The sequence below is a fragment of the Monopterus albus genome, unplaced genomic scaffold (genome assembly GCF_001952655.1).
Source record: "Monopterus albus unplaced genomic scaffold, M_albus_1.0 scaffold52.1, whole genome shotgun sequence".
NCBI classification, from domain to species: Eukaryota; Metazoa; Chordata; class Actinopteri; order Synbranchiformes; family Synbranchidae; genus Monopterus; species Monopterus albus.
This window is the reverse complement of record NW_018127932.1, coordinates 2,852,469-2,879,584: the sequence shown is the minus strand read 5'-3', so window position 1 is coordinate 2,879,584 and position 27,116 is coordinate 2,852,469. Positions and strand designations below refer to the sequence as shown.

Genomic DNA, 27,116 nt, shown 5'->3' with positions numbered 1-27,116 from the left:
GTTCTCTGCACCTCCTAGTTTGTAAGCATGCACAGGTTGCACCATTTTAAGAGTTTTGGATGATATGTTAGCTGTCCTGCTTGTTTTCCAACTATCCCTGCCTGACCAGTTCACTTTCTTTCCTCACTCCACTTTCATCTAAGATGGTATCTTCCAGCTTCTGACTGACTGAACACACCTGAGCCAGGTAATCAGCAGCAGGTCAGTGGCCCTTGAGGACTGGAATTGCCCACCCCTGTGTTACATAAAAAGGTAAATGCAATACATTCTAGATCTTTTAATTGATACCCCTATAAAACAAGACTGAATTGTATGCCACCTTAATATCAAATTGACTTATTCTTGTGCAGTCATCTATTTAACTAAGTGTGGACAATCACAAGATAAATCAGAAGTTTCTTTGTAGACCAGTTAAACAGATTATCCAGGACATGCTAAGTACTATTCCTTGCTGTCACTTGAGGTCGATCATGTGTGTTTGGTCCAAGTCCTTTGCTACTGTTAAAGTAGCATTACTGAGGATGTAGGATTAACTCACTAAACCCTCCAGTACATTCTCTCTCTCTCTCTCTCTCTCTCTCTCTCTCATACAGCCACACAGACTAGGAGAAGGACAGGCTTGGGTCTGTATTCTGACCCAGGTTAACACTATAGTGGGTTTGAAGCAGTTGCCACATGCTGTACTATAACTGCTCCTTCGGGGACTTATCATGAGGCCGGCCATGTTCATGTGCTATTGGCCTGAAAATGTAACCCGAGTGCCTGCATTCTGAATTCTAGTGTGATCTATTGTCCTATTTAATGAATGATTAATGACATCTAACTCATTCAATAGTTTTCTTTTAACAATTAAATGCCTTCTGCTCCAGTGGTGGAGACAATATGCCAACATGTTCAGAGCTTGACAATATTACGATGACTTTGAATGATGCACACACTGGGGTTTTTGGTTTGTTAAACTTCATACATTTATGTATTACTGCTGCCAAGTGCAACCTTGTTTGCTCAACATTTGATCAGTTATTTTAAGGGGTTTCATCCTACAGAAAACTAATTCTGGGGCCAAACACTCACCTAATGCAAATTCATTAACCAAACCACTTTGATCTTGTCTTTCCTCAGAACTTCAGGGCAAACCAGGGGATCACCTGTCTCACAGAGGCCTACACAGCATGGGAACGGGACTCCCTAACTTCCTGACGACAAGAAACAGCAGCTAACTCTCTGTCCACCTCCGGGACCCAACAACAGTTTATTTGGCTGATATCTGCAACATGGAACGCGACAATGTAGCACAGAAGATCCAACATCACCCAACCCAGATGACCCCCTGTCCTGACAGACCCCTGCTTCCTCTCTGATGGGCACTACACTTTGCCCGTTTGCCTTTGCCCACTAGTTCACCTGGATTCCTCCACTGAAACTGACTGCGATTGCAAGCATAGATGACGCACTGGGTCCTTTCCTGTACCTTCGGTGAAAGTGGCACCTGGTGATATATTCTAGACTCTTTGGCAAATAAAAGAGACTTCCTGTGAAGAGCACTCCAATCTTGTGGATGATGGAATTAAACCAAGGAGAAGCCAATGTCTGTATCGGACAGGACACTCACAAAGCAAAAGAGGTGCCCTTTCAAAATACAGTGGATTGAAACATGGAAGGAGGGAAAGCAAGAGAAAAGAAATTAAAAGTGTAACTATATCAACCCCTACTTTGGGAAATGAGTGGAGAAAAAATATACTGTATACTGTTGTAAAATGATGCTGGACTCTCACAAGAACTGGGAATTTAAGTATTGTAAATGCTATTGTATTGTTCTGCATATTATGTTGTTTCTAATAGATTTTTTTAAAAAGGATGTGAACTTTCCTCTTTTTCTGTTTTCTTTCCACACTGTGTGTGCCATCGCTCCTTCAGATCTGACCTTCTGCCCCCTCCCTCCATTAAGTCACAATGCATTTTTTAAAAGAAAAAACTAGGTGAATAAATGGACAATCTGTCATTTCTCACAGGCCGTTATTTGGATGGTAAGAGAGTGTGATGGCTGTGCAGATGTCCTTTGTGATTCTGATTTTGTTTTTTAATGCGACCCATTCCACCTACATGCATGGTGCAACTAACTTGTATCACTGTGGCTGTGTCTACACCTTGTGTGAGTTTAGTGATTTTTTTTTTTATGTTTTCATAGCAGTTGTATGTTCCTTTACTGGGGGAATATAGGTAAAGAAAATTCTTTGACAATTTCAGTCATGAACCTCTCTTTAAAACTCATTTGATTAACTCCAAACTGTTTCTGACTAGTTAACATTTTTGATACCCAAGGTTTTTAGTCCAGTTGCTACTGTCCAATTTTTCATTTCATCTGTTTTATACTCACACAAGGATAGACACAGAATGTACAGTAGGTGTCAACATCAAGACAGGCTGCAGAGTTTCATTTAATGCTCAGTCTGGAAAAAAAAGAAAACTCACAGTGGATGGGAAACCACAAATTTGTGTCCCACAAACGTTTACTGATTTTTTTTTTTCTGTCTATGACTAAGGGCCTCTGAAAGTCTATTCTAGTGTCCTATTAATGTGTTTCCTATCACAAGACGGGGCACTGGCATGGCCAGTGGGTTCCCTTCCCTTCAGTATTTGATGTGGCCGGATCACAGGGAGAGGCAGAGGCTTTGGGAAATACCATTTATACCACAGTCCATTCATTTTGATTTAACCAGATGATGTATGCTGATTGGCAGACAAGAGAGAATGTAAAAATCACTCTGTGTGTATGTGGGGGGAACGTGTGCATGAGTGTGTGCGCGCGCGCTTGTGTGGGTTATCAATGCATCCATTATCCATTGCTTCAAATATGTATAACGCACATCTTTAAGATTCCTTTGAAGACAAGTCATGATTCTTATGCTTTTACTTTGAAGGGTATATATGTACATCTGTGTTGTAAATAAATACTTTTTGTTCAAATAACAGAACTCATAACTAGTCTTACATTATGTTTCTATATGCAGATATGATATATAATTTAACTAAAAGCCGAAATCTTACAAATGAGGTGGTGACACTAAATTAGGCACAAACATGTTTACATGTCAACAGGTGCCCACTGAAAAAGGCAAATGTACATTTATACTTAAAGGAACATGCACGTAAGTCAACCTGACAACTGCTATGGATTATGTGCAGCTAATGCATGCGCTATGCTATATTTTTCACACATTGAAACGGGGGGCGAGGAAGGGGGGCGGGGGGGGACTCGGCAAGAAAGCGAATTATCCTTCATTTGGCATTAAAATTCATTTAGGTAAAATTGCTACAAACATGTAAATGAAAGGATTAGTTCTCCCTCACGCCTTGTTGCCCGCAGTCAAAGGGCTCCGCTTAGTAAAGCTCCGCGCTCTGCAGCCGATGTGTCTCCGGGATACGCTGCATTTCAGGAGGTAGAGGCTGAGCCGACCGAGGAGACATGAAGAGTAGAGCCGAGCGAGTTTTGTCTAATTGATACATTTAGGAATGCAGCCCTGGATCCCAAAGTCAGTGTCTTGTTTTTCCCCCAAAACAGCGAACAAGAGAGAGTCTGTTTTATCCATAACAATATGCGCGTATAAATCAATACTCCCTCCTTCTCCCTCTCTATTTCTATCTCCCCTCCGCGCAACTATTGTGTTTTTATAGCCATTGCCGAAGTGAATGCTATTTACACTAAAGAAGAAAGAGGAAAAAAGACACGCTCTTAAAAAACCCAGGCGACATTTTAATTGCTTCGCCTCTCCACCATGGCTGGAAAATCCGAGGATGTGAAATGTGAATTCCTGAGCCTGTGGCCGCTGGGAGTTGTGGAGACTGAGGAAAAATGCTTGACTGCCCTCTTTAGGGAGGCCTGGTAACTGTCAGGGGCAGCGACGTTTGGCGATGGCGCACAGCACAAGCCTTGCTTTTACGCACGGGCCTACAAAAACGCATAAAACGCGCAAAAACGGGTTTGGAAGTTTGTTAAAGTGGAAAACTGTGACTATTAACAAAGATTATGTGGCTGCAGTAGAAGAGTGCCCTGCATAAATACTCCAAAATACACTTTACATGTCCTTTGATCTTAAATTTCTAATGAAAAGCAGATTTTGCTTGAAACGGTTTTCAAAATAGGTGCCACTCTGGTGAAATAATTTATTTATTCATTGCATTTTCATTCAAGAAATTTTGTTGAACCCAGTGTCGGGTTCTTAAAACAAGATACTACTGTTCACAGAATCAAGACAGACATTTGATCCAATTAAATTCTTAAAATTGCGATTAATTTGCTTCACTCCTGAACATTTGAACGTTTTTTTTTTTTAGATTTTGAAGCCTAAATACTTGATTAAATATAAATGATATGTGCTTATTATACAAATGTACTTTTTCATTGTGAGTATGAATGCAACTTGGCTCTATTTTATTAGAGGTTTTGAAACAACCTTTAAACTATTTTAATTTTGCCTGTTCAGGGACATTTTTGTTCCAGTTGACCTACATTTCAAACCGCTGACATGTGAACCTAAGTTTGTGCCTTGTGTAGTTTAAAACCGTTTTACGTAGGAAACTGATGTTTGACTTGTGCTATTTTGAAAACCTGAAAGTCAAACTGTAATTTTAAGTCGGTCACTAAGCCTCTCCCCTGTGTGTGTGTCTTACACACACACACACACACACACACACACACACACACACGCTGACCACGGAGTGAACTGTCAGAGTAATGAATGGAGCAGAGAGTGTCCCAGAGCAGTGGAGGTGCCCGGGCAGGTCCGTCTTCCTCACACAACAACAGATACTTATGCCCATTATAGTTACAACAGGCAACTTGGACAATTCGAGCTGGAACAGAATTGATCCTTATTTCATGCTTATATGAATATTTTGCGTCGAGCATTTTTGTCTTTTGTAGCTTGTATTCTATTTATAATATTTTAAGATGTATTGTCACAAGCGCAACACTGAATGTTTTGTTCTGTTTATTAGCTTTTTAAAAATATTAAATCAAATTAAAATCGCCGATTTGATCCTAAAATCGTCACTAAAACTGACGCTATAACAGTGAGTTTTCTCTTTTTTTCCTGGAGTTACGGGAGTTGAATGGTGGTCATAAAACGTGCAGATTATGTGGAATAACTAAACTGGTCTCTAATACCTCCAGGCTTCAAAGTTACAAGGTCCAACTCGAGGAAAAATGATTTCATAGTAAAGATTTTACATGAGCGCGCAACAAAATACTTCACCAATCAAATTAGCAGGTTCCAAAGCGAAAATCACGACACAGTTAATATACAAAAAGCCCAAATGTCAAAATCTCAGCTACTTTAGGAAATCAATGCAGACACAAACACAAATTAAACTACAGCCTCCAGACGCCTTGTAGGACAAACTTTCCAATCCCCCCAAAAACTCCACCTTCAAAGGTCGCGCAGCAGCTGGTTTTGAAACAAAAGGAGGGAAAAGGGGAGGGAGAGAAAAACAAAAATCTGTTGGTGGAGAGAAAGAGATAGAAGAGAGGAGGACTTTTGAGCGGGGGCCATTTTAGATGTCATCTGTCTCCTTGGCGACGGGGCCCCGGCCCTCAAAAGCCCCTTGGGCGCACGGATTGTTTGAGAGGAGCCCGCTATTTTCTGCAGCATCATTTATCACTGTCACCACATAATGATTCCCCTCGCAGCTCCTTATTGATGTTTGTAATTGCATTATCTCATAAGGGAGGATGATCAATGGAGCCGAGAGGAGCATCGAGGGGTCAGAAGATGCCGGATTGCTGTTTGTCCATTTAATGCAACCAGGCTCTCATTATCTGCAGCCTCTCTGCGTTCAGGCTAAGTAACGTTTGGTCTGCTCTCCTCTGAGGTTTCACATAGAGGAGACGAAGAAGAAGAGGTGGAGGAGGGGAACAGCTCGTTTCATTTTTTTTTAAACCTAAACCCACTGCAGATAAAAAATTTGAAATGCAAAGGAGATGGGGAAGAGTGAAAGTAACGTGATTAAGTGTTGTGCTATCAGTTCCATTATGTCTGAAAAAGGAATTTCTGAATTAAGGCTCATAGCTCTGGGCTCTTGGGCATCCGTGTTGTAGTGGCCACATAACTCGGGATTATTAAACATATCTATAACAATATGCCCTCGTGGTTTAAGCGTTCAAAATGACCTTATGCACATGAAGAGGAACAAGCAGAATCTGGCAATATTTTAACCAGTGATTCATTTATTTATACACAGGCTCCGTGTCGCCTACAGAAACGGTGGGCTCGCATATTAGAAAGCGTTTTCTGACTTGTGAGATATGGAGCATCAGGGCAACACGATGCTGTTTTGCAGAGTTTCATGTTGTGCCGATGAAGTCAAGAGCTCCAGTTTCAGAGCCCGACTGAGGCCCCACATCAGATAAGATGCTATAGCTTTCTGCTTCCCAAAGACCAAAAGGAACACCTACATATTTACTGTGATATGTGTAACTTCAACTACGCTCCACCTCCACACAGACACACGAAGCAAATCTCTTCCATAAATATTTATCTGTCATACATGATCGCGTTTTGGGGGATGGACAGAAAATGTTAATATTAATGTAATGTTTAAATAAATCTTGCTTGAGCCCAAGTTATTTGAACTGACAGACCAAAATCTAAAGGTTTTAGCCTGATTAACTAAAATGGAATAAAAAGAAATTAATGGTACATGAAGGATATTTTAAAAAGCAACACTTCTGCTTTAAAACGAATGGCCACGTAAAGTCATGGTTTTATATATAATTCATATATTTCAGTGTAAACTAAGAGTCGCATGTTGTCGGAGTCAAGCATGGATTTAAGGGTTTCTTTGGCACTTTGGAATATTTAGCATGTAAACTATACCGTGATACAAAAAGCTGTTTCCCTCCTACATTTTTTTGTGGGAGACGCGACGGGGCTGCTGGGTGAGGTTCAGAAATCTTTCAGTGAAGGCGCTGCGCGTCACGGCGCACAAGGGGGGCTGTCAGCAGGTATGAGTGTGGACATGTGGGCCGGGGACTGGAGACATGCCCACTAGTGTGTGCCAGACACAGGCGGTGACAGAGAACTTAGCTCAGAAAGAGGCGAACTGGTAACAGGTCCTATGTGTGATTGGTTTGTGGAGAAATTACGCACAACTCACTTCCAGCAGCAATTTTCAGCTCAGGATTGTTTGTGAGCACGGAATGCGTTTCAGTTTATGACTAGTGACATCGGGTGTTTGGCATAACACGTTTTTGGCCTCGGTGTTTTTCCTGTTAGTTGCTCCTGCTGCGGGCAGGGAGACCCAGCTGGCAGCGCAACTTACCAGCGGAGAGAAGCAAACCGCGACTGGGTCATAACCAGAGATATTTCTGTCATTACCATCCTGAATGTCCTCCTCTCTCCACCTCTTTCTCTCCCTCCCTATAAGGTCACCTTGGCAGAGCCGGGCAGGGCAGGAGAGCCAGTGGAGCGGGGGGATGTCGGGTCCTCAGCTCACCTGGTGATAGCCAATAATAGCGAACTCACCCTCACAAACACACACACACACCACAGCCTATAAATCCCCTCCCTTCTCTAGTACTACCACCCACCTGCTAGTGGATATACAGTAATAACAATAGCTTTGGCACCGTGTACAATAATCTTGCAGTTTCGCTTGGGCTTAAAGTAAACGACTATTTACAATCACCCCACTTCCCCTTGTTCTTCTCAAACAATTCAGTTGCCTCATTCACAATTTCTTCCACAGGTTTGGTCCATTGAAATCTGAAATGGTGATTCAGCTGTTCAGAGTCCGCGGTTCGATTCCTGGGGAAGAGCTCTGGATCTCTGGAAAAACCTTCAACCTCACTGCCAAGATAGAAGACTGAAGTGACGACACAATGGCGTTGTGGTTCTAAAAAGACTAATACCAAACATTTAATTTGCAAAAAATATTCTGAATAAAACATTTATTATGTCGGCTTATAATGCATGCCACTGTAAATAAGATCTTAACGATCATCCTTCAGCATAAAAGCAGTTTTCTTGATGCCAAGCCCATTACTGACTAGTCCGTGCATCATTGCGTGCGTGAGTTTAATTCTACTGTTTTGAGGCGGACTCCAAGTGAGCGGCTACAGGGACTGACTGCTTGGCCTCCAAAAGTAAACAGTAAGGAAACAAGTCGAGACAGGACAGAGGGGCTGAATTCCAGCTACAGCACAATACTAATAAAGTATTGGCACCGCGCCACGGCTTTCATTAGTTTATTTATATGCCGAGGCTCCTAACCATTCATCATACAGTCCAAATATGTTCTAATCTCAAAATGCGTGTTGGATGGAGGTGCCAGTGACTGGGAGCATTGTTAAAGAAAGTAAAATAATACGCTTTATTATTTACAGCGTGGTGCATTGTAGCAGAGGTTTGATGTTTGCAATATGCAACATTTCTTCCTATAATATCATAAGAAACCAAGCTCAAGCGACGAATAAGAGAGAAATGTTTCACATTTTTCACATGTTGCTATGTCAGAACTGGCAAAGACCTCTCACCACATGCATGTCACCGTTCCAAAAGACAGACAAGGGGTGCTTTTCATTAAAAAAGAGTCTCTTATCTTAATATTGGAGACACATTTTTATAGACTGAACTACGTTCGCATCTGGAATTTAGTCTAAACAAAAATGAAAAGTGAAGTGGAGGTTTGTGAAAAATCTCCCCTCCGCACACTCTCTGCAGAAGCTGATGGAGCGGAGGCTGTGAATGTGCTACCCATCGCATATTCATCAACTTCAGAACAGTGATGGGTAAAGAAAAATGTCAGCTCCACGCGCTCTCACCCTGTCAGCCAGTTTCCACCCTCCACCCGTGACAATGTGCGTCTTCATCTCTGCTGTTGTTTTGTCTCAGTTTCTCTACGCCAGCTAGAAGTGTGTGTATGTGCGAGAGCGACAGAGAAGGGGCAACTCTAACAATGAAAGGAGCTTTGACCTTGCCTTGTAAGTGTAACCATAGCTCAGAAGTGTGTAGGTGGACCAAGTAACGGGACTAACCAGTGCACTCAGTAAAAACACGCAGTGTTCTCCAGCAGCCTATTTTCTGTCTGTCCCTTGTGATTCAACTTCCTTTACACTTTTCTCTAATTAGGCACTAGCTTGATTACTGGGAGCGCTTCAACAGGTTCAAACTCTTGTGCTCCACTTTGCAGACTAAATAGACTTTGCACGCTAAGTAGAGTTTCTTATTTCTATAATAATAATAACCGACTTTCGGCTGTTCCCGTCAGGGGTCGCCACAGCGAATCGTCACACTGACGGCTCGCATGGTGAAGTTTGGCGCAACCCTGAGTCGAACCCGGGCCGCAGCGTTAAGAGCTGAATCCGAGCCACTTGACCATCAGGGGGTGGTCAGAGTTTCTTCTTTCTATAGTCATTCTTTATTCAGTTAGGAAAACCATGTGCCTCTTTGCCAGTCACTCAAACTCTAACATATAACACAATATAACACATAAAGGTTAGTTTCTATGTGTGCATTCATTTTTTAAGGGATTTTTGTTCCTAAATGTTTCTGGTGGTCATTAGTATTAGAACTGCTAGAACAATTTGTCTTCTAGAACCAAATGGACCACACTATACCAACAGATATTCATAACTAAAACACACCATACATCCCATGGCAACAACCTGTTTCCTAAAGCCCCTATCTCCTATCTAGCATCTTTAAAAGTATTTTAAGTATCATAATTTGCTTGATTGTCAAAAAGTTACTACAGCCACAATTGGTGCAGGCTATGTCCTGCTTTGCACGTCATTCTCAGCATCTGAGGGAGGGCCCCTAGGGAGGAAAGTGTCTTTTAAAGCTACCATTCCATACTATGACAGGATGTGCAGGAACAAATTCACAGATTGGCGGGACTGTGGCCATGTTGCATTTAAATTTAAGCCTCTTGTGACAGTAATACAGTAGCATATATTGAATCAATTTTTATACAATAAACAGTTTATGCAAATGTTCTATTTATTCAGAATAGCTGGACATAAACATTCGGAGCTGCACACCCGATACATAGTTGGGATGAAGCCTTGTATTGTAAGTAATGTAATGGCACTCTCTAAGGTAGTATACAGCACCAAAACATCTGTAGTACTGTCTACATGGTCTGAGCTACTGTATATTTACAGACATTATAACAAGTGAAAACATCCCAGTGTTGTATGATACACACTCAGATATTATGTTAAAAACTTTTCTCTCCACCAGTTTTTTCCCCCCTGTCTTCTCTGTAAACCCGGAGATCTCATCGCACAATTTACTAAGCAAATCTCAGCCAGGGGAGTGAGAAGAGGCGGGGGCCATGTATGTGCATGTCCCTGCAGGCTGACACTGTGCAGTGTTATGCTCAGCACTGCACAATTTATGAACCATGGACAGTTTATAAGAAGCAATGTAGTCTATCAGAGAGGCAGGCAAACTGAGGACAGGGGAGATCGTTTCCATGCAGGAAGCTGTGTTTTGGAATAATATACGCCGTGATAAAGATGTTTCCCCTGTGATGTAAAACAGCAGGGAGCACCAACGGCCACTTACTATTCCAACCAAATATGAAGGAGAGGCTTTGAGCTGCCATACTTTTTTTCTCGTGAGTGCCTTGAAATGTTGAGACTGTGGTGCTTGTGGCTGCTTCTTTCTTTAGTTCTGCCTCCAAAAATAATTTTCAGTGGCATTTGAGTTAGGATGTAAAAGAAAATGATTAACATCGATAGTTTATTTATGCAGTGCAGTAGCTGGTGTGTGTACACATCGATCTAATGATAATCTAACCATAAAGGTACTACAGGTACCAGTGCAACCAAATCAGTTTACTTCTATTGTAAAGACCTGAAATATGTTCTCAAATGAAGTATATTTACTACTACAACAGTGCAAAACAACCCCTTTCTAAACAAATCCTTAAGACAAGTGAAAGACTGACAGTCCGACTGTTTCAGCCAGTTTCTAATGCAAACTTGTATCTTCTAAAAGAGTTTAATTCTGCTTTTCTAGTGCAGCAGTCTAGCTTATTATTTCTTGTAGCCAAATAAAGAAGCATTCTAAAAGTCTTAAGGCAACTTGATTTCTACTAGAAACAAGTTAGAAATGTATTCTGCACCAGTAGAGTTTTGTCAGAAATGACTTGCTAAGATGGAGATTGTTACCACTGTAGCACTAATACTAGTCCAACAGCGAGCTTTACTATGAGCTTTAAGACAGTAAAAAGAAAACAGTTATTATAGTTCATAATATGTCATATATATTTTATAATATCCCCACAGACTTGTTAGCTGAGACCAAAATAAAAGTCCTTTCATTCCAATAAAATCTACTATGAAACCTCATACATTCCCCCCTGAAAAATGATCCACTTTTATTATGTCCTCACATGATATTTATGACTGTCAAGTGTCTCCTCAAACACAGAGTCCAGCAAAGCCTCGACTCGCCTCAAAATAATGTTTACGGCAAAGCAGAGAAAGGAGCCACAACAAAACATGACAGAAGTGCAGAAGTGATGGAAAGACGCAGACAACTTTCCTCACCAGCCTGACATCTGTCGAGGCGCTGGTGTCATGACGACTACTTGTCATGCAAATGGATAATACGACCCCTCGAGACACAGTCCGACCAAACCACTAGCTAGCTTGACATCACTTGTCTAAAGTCATCACTTGTCTAGCTGGGTGGAGCACTGCTGCTCACACATCCCTCCATTCAACCGTCACTGGTGTCAGTGAAAGAGTTAAATTGAATATGAAGCCATCTTTCAACAACCAAGTTTATGCTTTTGAATTTAGCTTAAAGAAAGATTGAACTGGAAGGTGTGTAACATAAGAGCGCTGAAACAGAACTCCTAAACATGTAAGAGTTTCAATGACGTGTCACCGTCAGCACAACCTGCAGTGGTTGTTTATGTATGTGGGAAATTCTTGGCAGCAGAGTTATCAAACACATCCATCTGATAAGAGGTTTAAAAGAGCTGCAGGCTCTAGGACACACACACACACACATTTTCAAGCTGATACACACACACATAGATGAACATATGCATGCACACCCCCCCGACACACACCCAGCAGGTCTGCAGCTTTCACATAAAAAGCTTTTAGCAGTGCAGAAGCAGCTGAAGACATGCTATTGTTAAGCTCCATGATGGATGAAGTCAAAGTATGTTAGCGTTAGCTGAATTTATTAGGCTCCTGTAAGCAGGGTCATCACCTCCAAATGGAATGCCAATGAGCCAAATACAATTTCAAGGTAAATAAGAAGCACTTGTGTGACAACTGTAGGAAACCTGAGTGGCAGCCTGAAAATGTGCTGTATGCATTTACATGTGCTGGAGTACGAGTGTGCATGTGAAGCTGAAGACTGAATTTGCACTTTGAGTTCCCAACGTCCACTGTTAAAAACACCCACTCTCGTGAATTGATCGCTGGCATGAACATGAAGTACATTATGGTTCAGTATTACTGTGCAGTGAGGGCCATCTTATCCTCCAATAAAATAAAGTGAGTGCACAGTCTTTCAAAATGACTCAATGAATATAGCAGGACTTTTAATACAACTTTCATTTCAACCAGTGTAAAACACACAAAATCTCATGTTTGTAGCATTAAGAAGGTGGCACATCATTGGTAATGCCTTGTGAAGATACTGTCAGAGTACCAGCATTTCAAAGTATGTGGGACATAAAACATAACACCAAAAATCAAAGTATGAGGCTGAAACGCAGCATTTTCCCTCGCTAGATAGATATTTACATTATGATGTGGATATTCATGTCATTATCTTATTCATATTAGCAGTGTTGGGATGGTTACTTTTGAAATGTAATAGGTTACAGATTACTACATAAAGCTGATATAAGCTTTATTGCTGAATAGTCTTCACATAAATTTAAACCAGGAAGTGTAAACCTCACAACACGTATTACTGTCAAACATTTGGTTCTTCAACATAATTTCAGGCTACATAATATATTACTGTTGAAACATGCACTCTACTGAATGGGCACCAAGTTAAACCCTTTTCAGAAGGAACACACTGTTGGGTTTTCTGCCATGAAAAGCGTTCCTGTCTGACCACATGACCATTGGCCTTGGCGTGGTCACAGCCAGACTGATTTGACTGACAGATAAGAGGCGGTGCAGAGTCAAACGAGAACCAATCAAAAGCAACGTGCAAAATTTAAGGTGTGCTGCCAAATGAATGCAGCCTATCTGACACAGAAACGGCTCCTTGTTAGACGTCCTACTCTTGATTTGTTCCAGTGGCTTTGCTGATCTGCATCGTCTGAAAACATGCCAAAAGGTGAAAAGAAACGAAAACCAAAAGGAACATATTCAGATGTAACCCCTTTCTAACCATCAGCATTTTAATTAGTAACTGTAATGTAAATACATTTTCCCCTCAGTAACTGTAACTGATTACAATTCTATTTCATAATTTAATTACAGTAACCAGTTACTTCCCAACACTGCATATTACAAATAAACAAAATAGATATAAAGTTTCTCTTGTTTTGGTATAAAACTCTCACGTTTGCATATAATCAAAGCAAAGGAGAACGTGGACTGATGGGACCAGTGCAAAGGTGAGGACTTAACAAGCTGAAGAAATCTCAGCACACACCACTGTAAACAAGGCCCATTTTGCATATTCCAAACATATCCAGACAGATCATCCCATCTGGTTACACATTTACCACTACAGGGTGGTTAGTCAAGTACGAGTAAGGAATTCAGTCACAAAAGACGTGCAGCTGCCCATTCACTGAGGGATGCCAATATGACCGCTGATAGACAGTACTCGCTCCTAACATAGAAGTACTCAAAGAATACTCAGAAAGTGCTGAAAAAAAGAAATCTGTACCTTAGTGGCTATAATTTTCATCTCTCACAGAAACAACAAACAATTCTGGTGATGACACAGACAAGTAGGTAAAAAGCAGGTATGACCTGAAAACCATCTTCCTTCCCTTCCCCTTCCATCCATCTATCTTTAAAAAGCTGATGTCATTTTGTCACATCCTTTTCTCAGCACTCTTCTCCTCTCTCATCTTCCTCTGCGACCCTGAGTGGTCGACCTTGGCTTCCCTCCATGATGCCAACGATCCTGTTAACAGCGACCGTGAGTTGTGGCCCGATGTTAAACTGTGCTCCAGCCACAGTGAATGTTTATGTCTACCAATCAAAAGCAATGGGTTTATGTTATCTGGCATTATGGACAAGGAGGCTCTCTAAACAACACACATGCTGGAGGAGTACAGTCCAAGACAAGAGGTTTGTTGTTTGTTAAGCATCAGAGAAAAATGAAGCGTTAGATTCACAATGTTGAACAGTGAAGCCATTAGTGTTCGAGTCAGAACACAACCTACACCCCGAAATAAGAAGCAAAAAGGGAGTTTGGTAAATTTTTCCAAATCATTAGATGGGAATAAAAGTTGTTAAAGAAAAGGATACAACTGAGATGTAATCTGAGAAATCATGAAAAGCATGATCCTAACAGGGCAGAACTTCACGATCAAAACATTTTAGTTTGTGTCCAATTTTTAAAGATTAAATGTGTGGGCATGAATTTGGTTGTAGATGGACTGCATTTAACTGCAGTGTGAGGACAGTCGAACTGGCTTTAGTTCATTTAAATATCCAAGAGCACTGTGTGTGTGTGTTTGTGTGTATACACAGATTAGATGAGAAGATTAATCATCTCCTCCCCTTTCAGGTTTTAACTCGTCTTTGTGAGTTGCGAGGACATGTGGGGACTCAAGCTGGTTTGATCTCAGCACCATTGTGAATGCAGAGCAAACACACACTTAATCCTCCTGGATACAGAGAGTTGACATCAATTTGCCCCTGTAGGAGAGAGGCCTCAGGCCAAGTTCCTAAAACCTCGCTCCTCTCTCCGTTTCCTGGCCAAAATGTCCTCCTTTCTCTGCCTCTCTCTATTTTTCCCCTCAAAACATCTGGATGAAAGACCCGACAATACACTCTTCTCTTCTTTCAGAACTACCTTTGAGGTTTCTGTAATTGAGATACTTTGCACCCCAAATTGCTCCTGAGTGGTATAAGCAGAAGGCTGTGGTTGTACTGGGCAGCTTTCCATGACTCAGCATCTGCCTGCTCTGGAAACATCTCTGTCAGACTCGTTGTAATTGAGACTGTGTTTCCTCTTTAATTGCCTGGTGAACTGACTTGTGATTATCTGAGAAACTGTTGTATTTTTATTTTGGTGAGATCCATGGTGACAAGGGGTCGCGGACAGTTTTTGGACTCCGCCCAGTTATATGGAAGCTCATTCATGACTCAACACTTGACTGAGATTAAAACAAGTTCAAGCTGCAAGTAATCTGCATGTCAGAATGTGATTTTAAAAAAACCTTGTTTTGCTCAACATCAGCTCTCATTATTTCCTCCAGTTGTTTGTCAGATTCCCACCGGTTGAGATAATGAAAGGACACTTACTGTACCAACAACTTCTAGAAAATATCTGGCATCCCAGGCCATTTTTTTTTCCTTCCCCCACAGTTGAAGCCTGAAAAAGTGAAAATCACAAAATGAGTAACACTAGCTCACTGTTACTATCATTATGACCCTTCACTTCCAGCTTGTGTTCTACTCTGAATGTTTAGATGCAAAAGCTCATGAACTGCCAAGACTAGCAACGGACAACTTTGAAAATCGTGCCATACTGTGACTGGCCCGCTTGCTTCTTATACAATTTGTCCAAATAGTCCTCAGAACTATGGTACAAAACAACAACAGAGTCAATATGTCAGTTCTAATCTATTGCTGTGTTTAGTTTGTAATTTTATAAATCACATTTTAAAAACAGTAAACTTAAAACTCACTTTTCTGGTCACTGCTTTAACGCTATACCTAGAAAGTCGACTACATAAGTTTACTCAGATATCAGTACCCATTCCAATGATTTCCATTGCCAAGCACAAATATTAAGCCTACTACCCCCCAGTGCTTGCTTGCTGTGGGAATGAATACATGCTGCACAGAACATGTGGCAGCCTCAAGGTCTCCATTTGACAAATCACCTACAGTACTTCCAGTGCTGAAATAGTTCCTGGGAAATCAGGAAGTATTATGTTTGGAGCAGGGAATTATTGGGGGCAGGAACTAGAGATTAAGATCCACATTGTGATTGCTTTTTTTTTTTTTCCCAAAATGCAGGAAAAGTTCCAAAAAAGTTCCAGGCTGTTTCATCTTTATTGGATTTTCTGTGTATAGGGTTTCTACAGGTGATGCATTTCACTTTCTACCTCATGGGTCAAACTAAATACACAACCCTTTTGTTTATCCCAAATAATTTGTTATTCCAGAAAACTTAAATGCCTCACTTCTTGTTTGCCAGCGAGTTTTCTCATAAAAGGAACAGAGCATCTGGTTTTTGGAACAGCAGATGTAGAAACTTACATCAGTGACTGAATCCCTGCTGGTTTGAATCATTTGGTCACAGAAAGTGGCAAAAGGGACAAATAACATAAAAGATGAGGGGACTTTTTCTGCCTGACTCTCATATCGCTCATCTTTTTCTGTCTCCACCAGCTGTAAAGTGGAAGCGATAAAACAAAATGACTTTTCCAGTGCCCTTTCCTAAAATCTCCCATTTACTGAATCTAAAATGTTTTGAAAAAATCCAAATGTTCATTAGTGAATTTGGATTGATGCCATTAAAGTGTTATTGTTTTGCTATCAGTCTTTTTGTGATATACATTGTCTATATCCCTTAATGAATATCTAACTCTGGAATGAGACCATCCAATTTGTTCTGTGCCTCGGCCCTGTCTTTGTCTTCATCTAAATGCTTCTGTCTAACCCAAAGCAAAATGGATCAATTTACCTGCTTTCCCCATTTTCTCCTCAATTTTCTCCCCCCATCCAAATATTCCTTGATTCAGAGCTATATGCCACAGCAATAAATCTCCACAAGCTGGTCTCAGACAGGGTGCCGTAACTCATGTCACCACTGGAGTTAAATCTGAGCACAGCAGACAGCATGATGCAAGCACGCTGAAGATATACGCAGGGGGATTTATTGTGGTGTATTTCATCTGAGGCAATGCTGGGCCTGTTCTGATGTCTGTTTTGCACTTGTGAACTGAGATGTCATGCAGAGAGGCACATGGACAATGCTGTTTACTGTCAGTGTGATGATAAACAGTGTGAACAAGGTAGAGTAAGAAAATGCCTCCAGTTTCTAGATCTGTCTCTCTTCATTTGCTGTAATATTATCACTCTGTGGCCTTTATTAATAAGTACAGTATAAAATGTATGTGATACCATGTGACTGTTAAGTCCCAGGTATGCTGCATTATACAGTATAATAAATAAAATGTTCTGCAAGTGCAAAATTAAAGCCGAGCCACAGTCAGTCTCACTTTGTTCTTAAATCTACAAGGACTCATTGACTTGAAAGCTAGAACTAAAACTCAACCGGAGTCACAAAAGCATTCTTCCTTTGTTTTTAAATTGTTTATAATTTACAGTTTTTATTTATTTCATTGGAAAGTTATCTTTAAGATGTTCTCTATTATTCATGTTAGGTAATGTTATTTTTGGATTAGAGCGAAGCAAAGCATTAGGCAGAAAGGCAGAAAACAGTTTCTGTATATTACAATCTCTGTACTCGGGTTTGAATTATAAAAAGACATTTGCTCTTCATTAAGTACGAAGTGTACTTTGATCTTATTACTTTCTCAGATTCTGCTCTTTAAGTTAAAGAAGCTTGACCTCCTGCTGTTTGGTCACATGGTATGTTGATGAAATTTAAAAATATCTTGCCTGGAAGATTAAGCCGAGCTTTATACTGCAACTAGTTACTGAAACATGTGGGCAATGGTGAGAAGATGGAGGGAAACAAAGAGAGGTCATGGGCAGGCTTCGAACACAGACACACAGAGAAAAGTCAAAGTTAAAACAGCATCCAACACATGGGATGCTCCAGTCTCCATTACTGTTTAGATATGCATACTTGCCAGTGTTTGATGGTAGATAAACATAAACATCCTGTTCTATATTTTCATCCCCTTGTCACGATGATGACCATGTAAGCCATTATTTATTTGCCTGTCTTGATGGTAGATAAACATAAACATCCTGTTTTATATTTTCATCCCCTTGTCACAATGATGACCATGTAAGCCGTTATTTATTTGCCTGTCTCTCTGATGTTAAATCATTAGAATGCTAACAGGTGGGAAACGACACTTGTTGTGTTTAGTTAATCAGTATCAATGCTAGAAGAGCCCTTTCCAGATATGGGACACGCAACACTGCGGGCTTCAAGTCTGTTAAAGCGACAGCTGTCTGTCATTCAGACATTGGTCACTGTTTATGTTAATGTTCCTCACGTCTTCGTTCAGGCACGACTGTACACACAATACTTGCCCTCTGTGAAAAATTCTTGTAATCTTGTGTCTATCCATTAATGCAACTGTAAGCACTTCAGACTTGCACCGTGTTGAAAGTGATATGTAAATATTACTAAGTCTGATCTAGAAAGACTGCGGTCAAAACTGTTTTCAGAAAAGTGACCATGGTGCTCATTCAGACATGGAGCCAACATGTTCAGATGCTGTCAGATTAATGGAAAGGAGTGCCTATCTAAAAGGGGCTAACGATTCAGATGGAACATGTGGATATTTGGAAAGAAATGCAGAAAAATCCTTCTCTGGATTACCCTCCATCCCATGTATGTGTTTTACTTTTCTTCTCTTCTTCCTTTAAAAGACTAAAGAAAAAAAACTGCAACAGTGAACCCGAGGGGTGAGGCAGAGGACACTGTCTTGTAAAACATATGCACTTAATATTATGGTCATAAAACTTGTAAAATTAAAAGCTATTTTGGAAAACAGAAGTGAAATATTTATGCATCTGGTCTGGATGGAGGTTGTTTTATCTCAGGGCAGCGAGGGCCCACCGGGGCATAGGTAACAACTGTCAACAGGCTATAGGGCTGCGTGCTCCCCATGTCTAACCAGATGTCCACATGTGTGACTGGGTTTCCCCATTTCAGTTAGCCAGAGTGGCCAGTGTTGAGGTTTGAAAGAGTGAGAGAACGAAACGTCTGCTCCTAATTACAAAAAGGAGAAACAAAAAAAAAAGAGACTCTTGGCGCTTTAGAATTTTGCTTACATTTAGACTCGAGTCACAGCAGGGTAGCTACTGACACACAGAGCAGCCCGCCTGATGACAAGGAGGAAAAATAAGGGGTGAAAAAAATACAAAAACATTGTCTACCAAGTCAAGTTGATTGAAAAGCTGCAAAAAGCAATTATGATTGTGAGAATGTGCAGACCCCTCGTCTTCGCAGCCAGCAAGCATCGTAAATCGTGCGGCTGTCTCTGTTTACACTGTGTTGACCTCTCTACGCCCTGTGGTCCTGGCTGGGCTCTCCATGCCCTCAGCACTGTTGACATACGTACACCCAGGGAGGCTGTTTCATACATACATAGGCTGTATATATGAGCTTTTAAAATTTCCATGACCTTCGTCAAGTTAAACCACTAAGTTTCCACTCAGCTTGTGTTGTCTAATTGTTTTTGTAAATGTCATTACAGTCTGTAATCCCTTGAGCTCCTCCTTCTTGCCAGTCAAGAACAAGTCATTTTTGGCATACGGTACATACACACATGGCCTGTTCCATTTTAATTTGCTTATATATCCTCAGCTAATCGGGGTGAGCCTGGGCTTGACTGTTTAAAGGCACATACTTTATATAGTCAATATTTTTCCAGTAATGGTAACATAACTGATGACTATGACATCAGAGACTGGTTCACCCTCATGTGATCACCTGAGCCAACAGCATTGTGAACTCAGGTCATGGTTTGGTCTGGGTTGGACCAGGACGTTGACTGAATCTGAGGCAGCAATAAGAACATGTATGTGCAGACTCGGCACTGCTTATGATGTCCACAACTTATAGCTCAGCAGCTGAGCTAGGTGGGCTGTGGCAGCTACATTTTTCTGCAGGTCACCTGCAAGAACACTGAGAAGCAACACTTAAGGCATCGATACAATTTAAATTGCTTGTCGAACTGCATCTGACAATTTTTGTAACTTTCCAAAACTGCCAGCTCGGTCTTTTTGTTTCATTCTGTCTCAGGCCTGCGTCTTCCTTTGTCTCATTTAACAATTGTCTTTGTCCTGTTCTCTTGCTCCACTGCCTTCTCCGCCATGCTCTCTCCATGCTCACCTGTTCGCTAACAAAAAAAGAAGTGTCCTGTGTGTAAAAAGCAAGCAGATCTCTTAAGAAAGTTTTAGGAATGTTACAGAGGGGGATATTACTATTTAGTTATTTAAATTTGTACATTTCTAACAGATCGTTCTTAAAACAGTGCACTGGTTGCATACAGCAGATACTGAATATAAATTAAAGAGAAAATGAAATAAATATAATTTTAAATAAAAAAAGTAACAAATTGCTATTGGATTATTTGAGAATATACTCATGTGTAGAGTCATGTGTGTATGTAACTGAAAAATAAGCTCATCTTGTACTTTGGAAAGTAAGTGTACATTTTAAAGAGAATATGTGATGTTCCCTAGCTGTTATACTTCTGCAATATCCGGTACGTGCACACTCCCTTTACACACTGTAGCTTCACTAAGCAGCTCTGCTTTTGGCTTAAGCAGCTCTTCAGATTTATTCCTTTGATGTAAACCACTGAAGATCAGTAGCACAATTTATTATAGTCTGGGAATGTGCAGTACAATTTGTAGGTATGTGTGTGTGCAAGTACGTGTGCACGTGTAGCTATGAACATAAGAGTTTGTGTCTTTGGCCTCAACACAACTCTGGAAGACCATTATGTTCTGAAATAAATACACACAGCCTTTCTCTGAATCTTGGACACACCAACGGACACGCTCTTATAATATACACCTTCACACACCTCAGCACGACTAAAATGCACTCAAAATTTACAACCTTAACATTCCTGTAGGGTCAGGCAATTTATCAAATCCTCCACATTCTGGTTTCAATTACACAGCCGACTGTGGAGAGCGGTTATTTTAGCAGGTTCATTTAGCCCAGTAGGGGAGGTTGAGCCTTTTTGCTTTACACCCCGTCCTCTGAACGCAACTGGCCATTACTGTCTGGACAGACGCTCGCCTCTCCTAATGCTACAGATGGCGAGAGAGAAATCGTCAGATCACTAGAAACCGAGCAGATGAGCTGTGGGTGTCATCACACAACTGACTCTCTCAATTTCTGTTCTCCTCTCGCCTTCTGGCTTTGTCCACCTTCCAGGCTTTTTCAGCAGCAAACTCAATCTCTCAGCCTGCATGTTTCTTCCTTCAGCCTGTCTGGAGTTTTACGATGATGAAGAGCCTTCATTCATTTTTGCCTCTGTCTTTATCCCTCTGCCAGTTTCTCTGTCTGCCCCTTTCTATCCTTTTCTTTCCCATGTGACCCTTCTCTACCTGACTTTCTTGATCTCGTCGCCCCTTTCTCTGCCTCACACCCTCTCCCGCCATCTCTCTCAGCTCTTTCAGTGGTAGAATGGTGATAAATCCCTGTTTTATTGCTGGAGAATTCCCCTTTCCCTGCAGGGCTGACAGCTCCCCACGTTCTAAGACACTGCTAGGACCAAACCCAATTCTCCCTCCCTCCATCACTTCATCGCTGCCTCCATCTGGCCCTGATTACTGAGAGACTGGAAGGGTGGTGGGGCAGGGAAGGGGAGTCATCACACCATTATACCCTAGGAGAGGATGGATGGATGGAGGGAGGATGTGATATGCAGGAGGAGAGGAGGAAAGGGAGGAGGAGTGTGAGGAAGAAGAGAGGAAACAGAGAGAGTACAAATGTACAAATAAAAAAGAAACAAGATGGAGACAGAGCTCTTAATGGAGGAGAAAGGAAAAAGCAGCAAGGGAATTTAAAGAAATTTTATTTTCTTAGTGTACACCCAGTACAAGTGCATTAACAGGGAACTATCGCACATCTTTGCTCTGCTTTAAGTGGAAACCAACTCAGCAAAGGTTAACAAGATTTAGTAGCAGCCGGTTGTTAAAGAAAGGGAAAAAATGTTGCTTTTGGTTTCTGGAAATAAGAAAAGGGATTAAGGAATAGTGGCATGGGTGGGAGCTGAAGCAGGAGTAACAAAGTATTCAAAGTGAAATACTGTCATGGTCTCACTGTTGTCGCAAAATAAAACAAGAAGAAAGTCAGAATTATTCCTTCAAGCAAAACAGGTTTCCAGTGGTGTGAACACAGTAGACAGATAGGCAGACAGAGGAAAAGAAAAGGAAATTAAAAGGAAGACATGAGACCATGGGCAACAGGTGACAGCCACAGGGAGCAAGCACCAAGGCGAGGAGTAAAAAATGTCCAGGCAGAGCCAAAATGTCCAATATCCTACATACAGCCCACAAGAGACGCAGACTGTGGGCAGTTTTGTGCTTTTTTAAAAGTAATTTGCATTCAAGGCTGTAAATCATCACATTAAGAATTGTCAAACTAGTTTATTAGAAACAATAAAAATACATTTTCGTTTAACAATAAAAATCATGTTCTGTTCGATTCATATTGTTGGGGTGGATATATGCAAGTGTCAACAAAACAACTGAATCCTACAGATTTAACTGACTGACCATCATCTGGGTGCAAAGTGAATGGAGGGGAGATTTTTGGAGAAATGTGTGTGTATGTGTGTGTGTGTGTGTGTGTGTCCTGGCAGGCTGACTCACTGCAGCCAGTGTCAGAGGAGTGTATAATAAACACAGATACTTTGGACAAGCTGGTCTCTCACATCAAATCATGTGTTTTGGCGATGTCCACCTCAGCAGCATGATCAACACTCAGCAGCAGTGAGAGCTTCCAAGAAAACACAACAAATTAATACGGCAGAGTCTAAGAGTGAGGCAAGGCTTCACCAGGGCATACAAGTCCAGCTTAGGTTTGGTTATGGTTCGGTTAGTGCCTGGTAACCTGTATATCAATAACTGAAGACTGTTGTACTGTATCTTTTCAGAGGAGTTACATCCCTAAAGATTGTCTGTTCTTGTCTTACACAGCAAATCAAAGTCTGACCATTTCATTGTTACCTGTTGCATTATGTACGTTGGTTAAGATCTTTGGCTAGGTGATGACTACTTCATCTTTAAGACTAGTAAGTACTTTTTTAAAGCTATTTTTCCCCTGCATAAAAAAGCAAGTCCATGGGACACCGATGACCAAGCTTTAAGCGTCATTTTATATTATGAATCACTCCCCTCCTCACTAGCTCTCCTGCCACCTCCACCAAAATAATCAGGATAATTTCTATTCATTATTATACCTCCATTTATCTGCGAGACGAGACATGGGGAGGACGGGGTATAACTCTGAGGAATAACAATACCATTAAAAAGCCTGTGCGGCAAATATCAATCATTGTTGCCGTTAATGTCCCTCCAGCCTATTCAGATGGCCTCACTCTTTACCTAATGTCCACCCATCTGTGTGTGTGTAAGTGTGCAAGTGTGTGTGGCTGTTATATTCAAAGCCCTTTAATCAACAATCACTGCATCTGGGCCAGATAATGAATGGCATTGTTTATAACCTCGCTCCTGTATTGGGTGATAAATGCATACGCGCCTAATGCTATCATTTGAATAAGAAATGAGATTGTGCTTTATTTTAATATCAAGGAAAGATTGTGTTAATATAAATTTCTTGGTAAAGTTGGGATAATGATGGTGATGTTCCATTTCATCAGGATTAAGCCATGGCAATAAAACTGAAGATGCAAAATTAAGTTATGAAGCAATTGTTTGTGATTCATAGCCTCTGACAATAAGTTACAAAAACAGGAGTAGTTAAAAGCAGAGGGAAATGCATTCACGTGGAAAATGAACCAAAAAGAAAAAAAACTGAGCATTACAAAAACTGTGAACTGACTTTCTCTAAATCTACTTAAAATTCCTCCATCACATGAGCACCGATGTTTGTGCAAAAGCTATTGTTTTGTCTATTTTCTGTTCTGACAGATTTGTAAAAAAAAAAAAGCTGCTTCGCCATGTAACACAGGATCCTCTGTGCATTTTAATCTCGTAAATAGGTGGAGGGAAAGTAAATTGAGCTGAAACATCAACAAGACTGTGCAGGGGAAAAATATCATGCTCCGTTTAGATTAAATATTGTGTTGACAGACTACAAAAGTTCAGTGTCACTCACATATCTGTGTGTTTTTTTTTTTTTTTTAGAGCAGCAACACTCATAAGAATTACCCACCAGTCCAGTAGCGTTGAAGCAGTAGGCAGAGGCTGAAACATTCATTATGTAATTCTTTACAAATTTTTATATAGTCATGACAACATCTAAACTGAGTTAATATACACATGGTGCGAGGTCTGACAGTAAAACAGTGTGGACAGAGCCGAGGTGGACACAATGCAGTATGGCTCAATACAGAACCCACAACCTTTTCAGTCATTTCATTACTTTCCAAAGAGTAACACACACGGTGCATTTTCACTGTTTTGTGCGATAAAAAAACAAACAAACAAACAAAAGGAACCAAAAAATTTAAAATAAAAAAAATCCTCTAATCTGATGTAAGAGACCTGCAAGGGGAAAAAATAAATAAAGAGCAGACAATTTCCTGGCACAATTTCCTCGGTGACTTGATCCCACTGGAATAGCAGTGGTGCAGTGTTACAACCCTACGTGTTGCCACAGTGGAATACAGATAGAGACCGGTTTGCCGTTCGCTGTCGGGGGACTTGAGCCCCCCCAACTGTCCACACCACCCCCTTTCCATATCAGGCAGAATCATTGATAAAGGGGGCCTTTCTGGGGTGACACTGATAGCTGCTCCAAAACCATTCACAAAGTGATTTGCCTGTCATTTTAGCCACTGCTGCCCTGTTTATGATGCACACATGTCAAGAAAGATAACGAGATTCCTTAAACACAAGGAATTAGGCTAAAAGGCCACAGAGAGGTGTCCACATTTTGTTCTGTTTGTGCATAAAATATTTAATGCAATTGGTTTTTACTTTATTAAGTGTATCAGTTTGACATAATGACATTTTCAAAATTCTCCACTTTTACAGTAAATGCTATTTTAAGAGTGACTGCAATTACATGCTCCTATTTTCAAAATGCTTTGATCATTTGACATAGAAAATCATTTGCATGTTGTTAGGGAGTGAATGTGATTGGCTTTCTTTAATTTTATTTGTAGAACATAATGAAAAGCATCCTTCTCTTCCCGTGAAAAGCCGGAGTCATGTGTAAAGGCTAAGCTCCTAGAGGATCTTGGAATACGAATTGTTAATACATATCAGAAGCTACAATCAATTTTCGTAGAAGTCAAAGAAAATGATGCACACAATTATACAATCTAGCAACATAATATTGACTATGGAAAGGTTTTAGCTGCTAATCAATGAAAAGCTGTTTATTGAAGACTGAAGTCGGTGCAGGGACAAATCCTAATGAATCCCTGTGTAATGTTAAAAACCTCCAGCAGTGGCTGGTAGAGAAACTGGATCTGGACAGACATTTTGAAAGCTGAAATATTTCTTTTACTGGTAAATGTTTCACGATGGTACTTTAATTTACTGCATCTGAAGGCCAACTCACACATGAGACAGAGGAGTGTCTCCGTCTCCTTCTGCTCCTGCATCCCTTCACCCCTCCTCTCGCCTCCGTCCCCATCTTCGACCCAAATGAATGACGCCAGCTGGGGTCGGCCGGCTGATGCTGGGCCCTGCTAGGTGGCACTGACAGCTGAATTATATCTCTCCATCCCCCTGTCACCCCTTGTCAAGAGAGAGACGCTTTCTCCAAGCTCGCCACTCGGGTCCTCTTGACAGGTAATCTCAACAATAACAATTACTACCATTACTGGTGTCATAAACAAGTGGCCGACCCCAAGCCAGGGCAATAACAAAGGCTTTATAATTCACCATGCAAGGCCATACAAATACATGCCAACAGGTAACAAGTAATCTAGCAGAGAGGATGAGGCGTGGTTCTCCCAAGCACTGGACTGAATGCGTGTGTGTGTGTGTGTGTGTGTCTACTGCTAGGAGCTGTGCTGGTAAAAGGTGAAGATGCCTGAGCAGATTGAAGTCAAGGCAGTAGACACGTTTGGATATAATCACATAAGGAAATGGATTTTAGGGTGCAAATATATTTGATTGGGTGCAGTCACATTTGCTTGATGTTTAAATGCAACTGTGTGCAGTGGAGCAGTTTTGCCAAGCTATTGATGAGACCATTTATCTGAGCATGTTATTGATTTTAAGCATTAGAGCCAATATTAGACTGTAAATCTGTCGCCAAATATATGATACTTTGTCTTTAATACTGACAGAGGCTCAAAAATCCTAAGTGGGAACGAAACGTTTATTATTAATAAAACAGATTTGATTTAAGAAATAACTGATATGAAATTAAGTGCACGATTGTGTTTTAATATTTCTCTGCAACACAAATATATAACCATCTCCAGTATGTCTTAATATGTATGTATTAATATGTATTAACTGTATTAATTTCAATAACTTTTGAAATTATGATTGGTTCGTTAATAATTTCACTTATTATATTTTACGCCAAAGAATTCCACCCGAATGCTTTGTGCCTTCTCATCCACACTTTGGGCCAGATTGCTTCCTCTCCTCAGCAAAGCAGACCAGGCGTTGTGGCCCGGAGCGCTAAAATAATTTGCGAGTCCCTAATGAGGAGAGCTGAGCAGCAATTAACACGTGTCAAAGTCGACATCATCAGGTGCCACTCTCATTTTCTTCCCAAGACCCAATAGATGTTTTCTCTTCTTCCCCTTTCCTCTTGTTTATTCCCACCGAACGCGGCTGTGTGACGCGGTTGGACTGTGGCGCATTAAACAGTCTCTAGTTAACGCCATCGAGATCGTCGCGCCGAAGTCTCGCCTCATCCTTGATTCCTTTTCCTTTCTTTGCTTTTGTCGCCGTCAGATCAGACAGGCCAGTTAACGGCACATCGTTCGCTCCGAGCAGAGAAACAGGCGAGAGGAGAGGAGCTGCGGCGAAAGCCCTGGTGCTGCGCGCTCCTTCAAAAAGAAATAACGGGCTCAGATTAGCACCATGTCTGCTAGATCTTTGGAGA

The 27,116-nt window shown here is 41.0% G+C and overlaps 1 protein-coding gene and 1 long non-coding RNA gene across 6 annotated transcripts in view; one reads left to right on the top strand and one right to left on the bottom strand.

Moving 5' to 3' along the window:
• Positions 1-2,963, top strand: part of meis1b (Meis homeobox 1 b) — a 188,138-nt gene extending 185,175 nt beyond the window's left edge. For all 5 annotated transcript variants that reach the window (XM_020601805.1, XM_020601808.1, XM_020601807.1 and 2 more), the window contains one exon: positions 1,123-2,963. The gene's annotated coding sequence lies outside the window, so the exon portion shown is untranslated. The remainder of the gene's footprint in view (positions 1-1,122) is intronic.
• The window catches only part of LOC109961157 (uncharacterized), a 48,958-nt gene that overhangs the window by 1,601 nt on the left and 20,241 nt on the right, over positions 1-27,116 (bottom strand). The gene's annotated exons all lie outside the window — the stretch shown is intronic.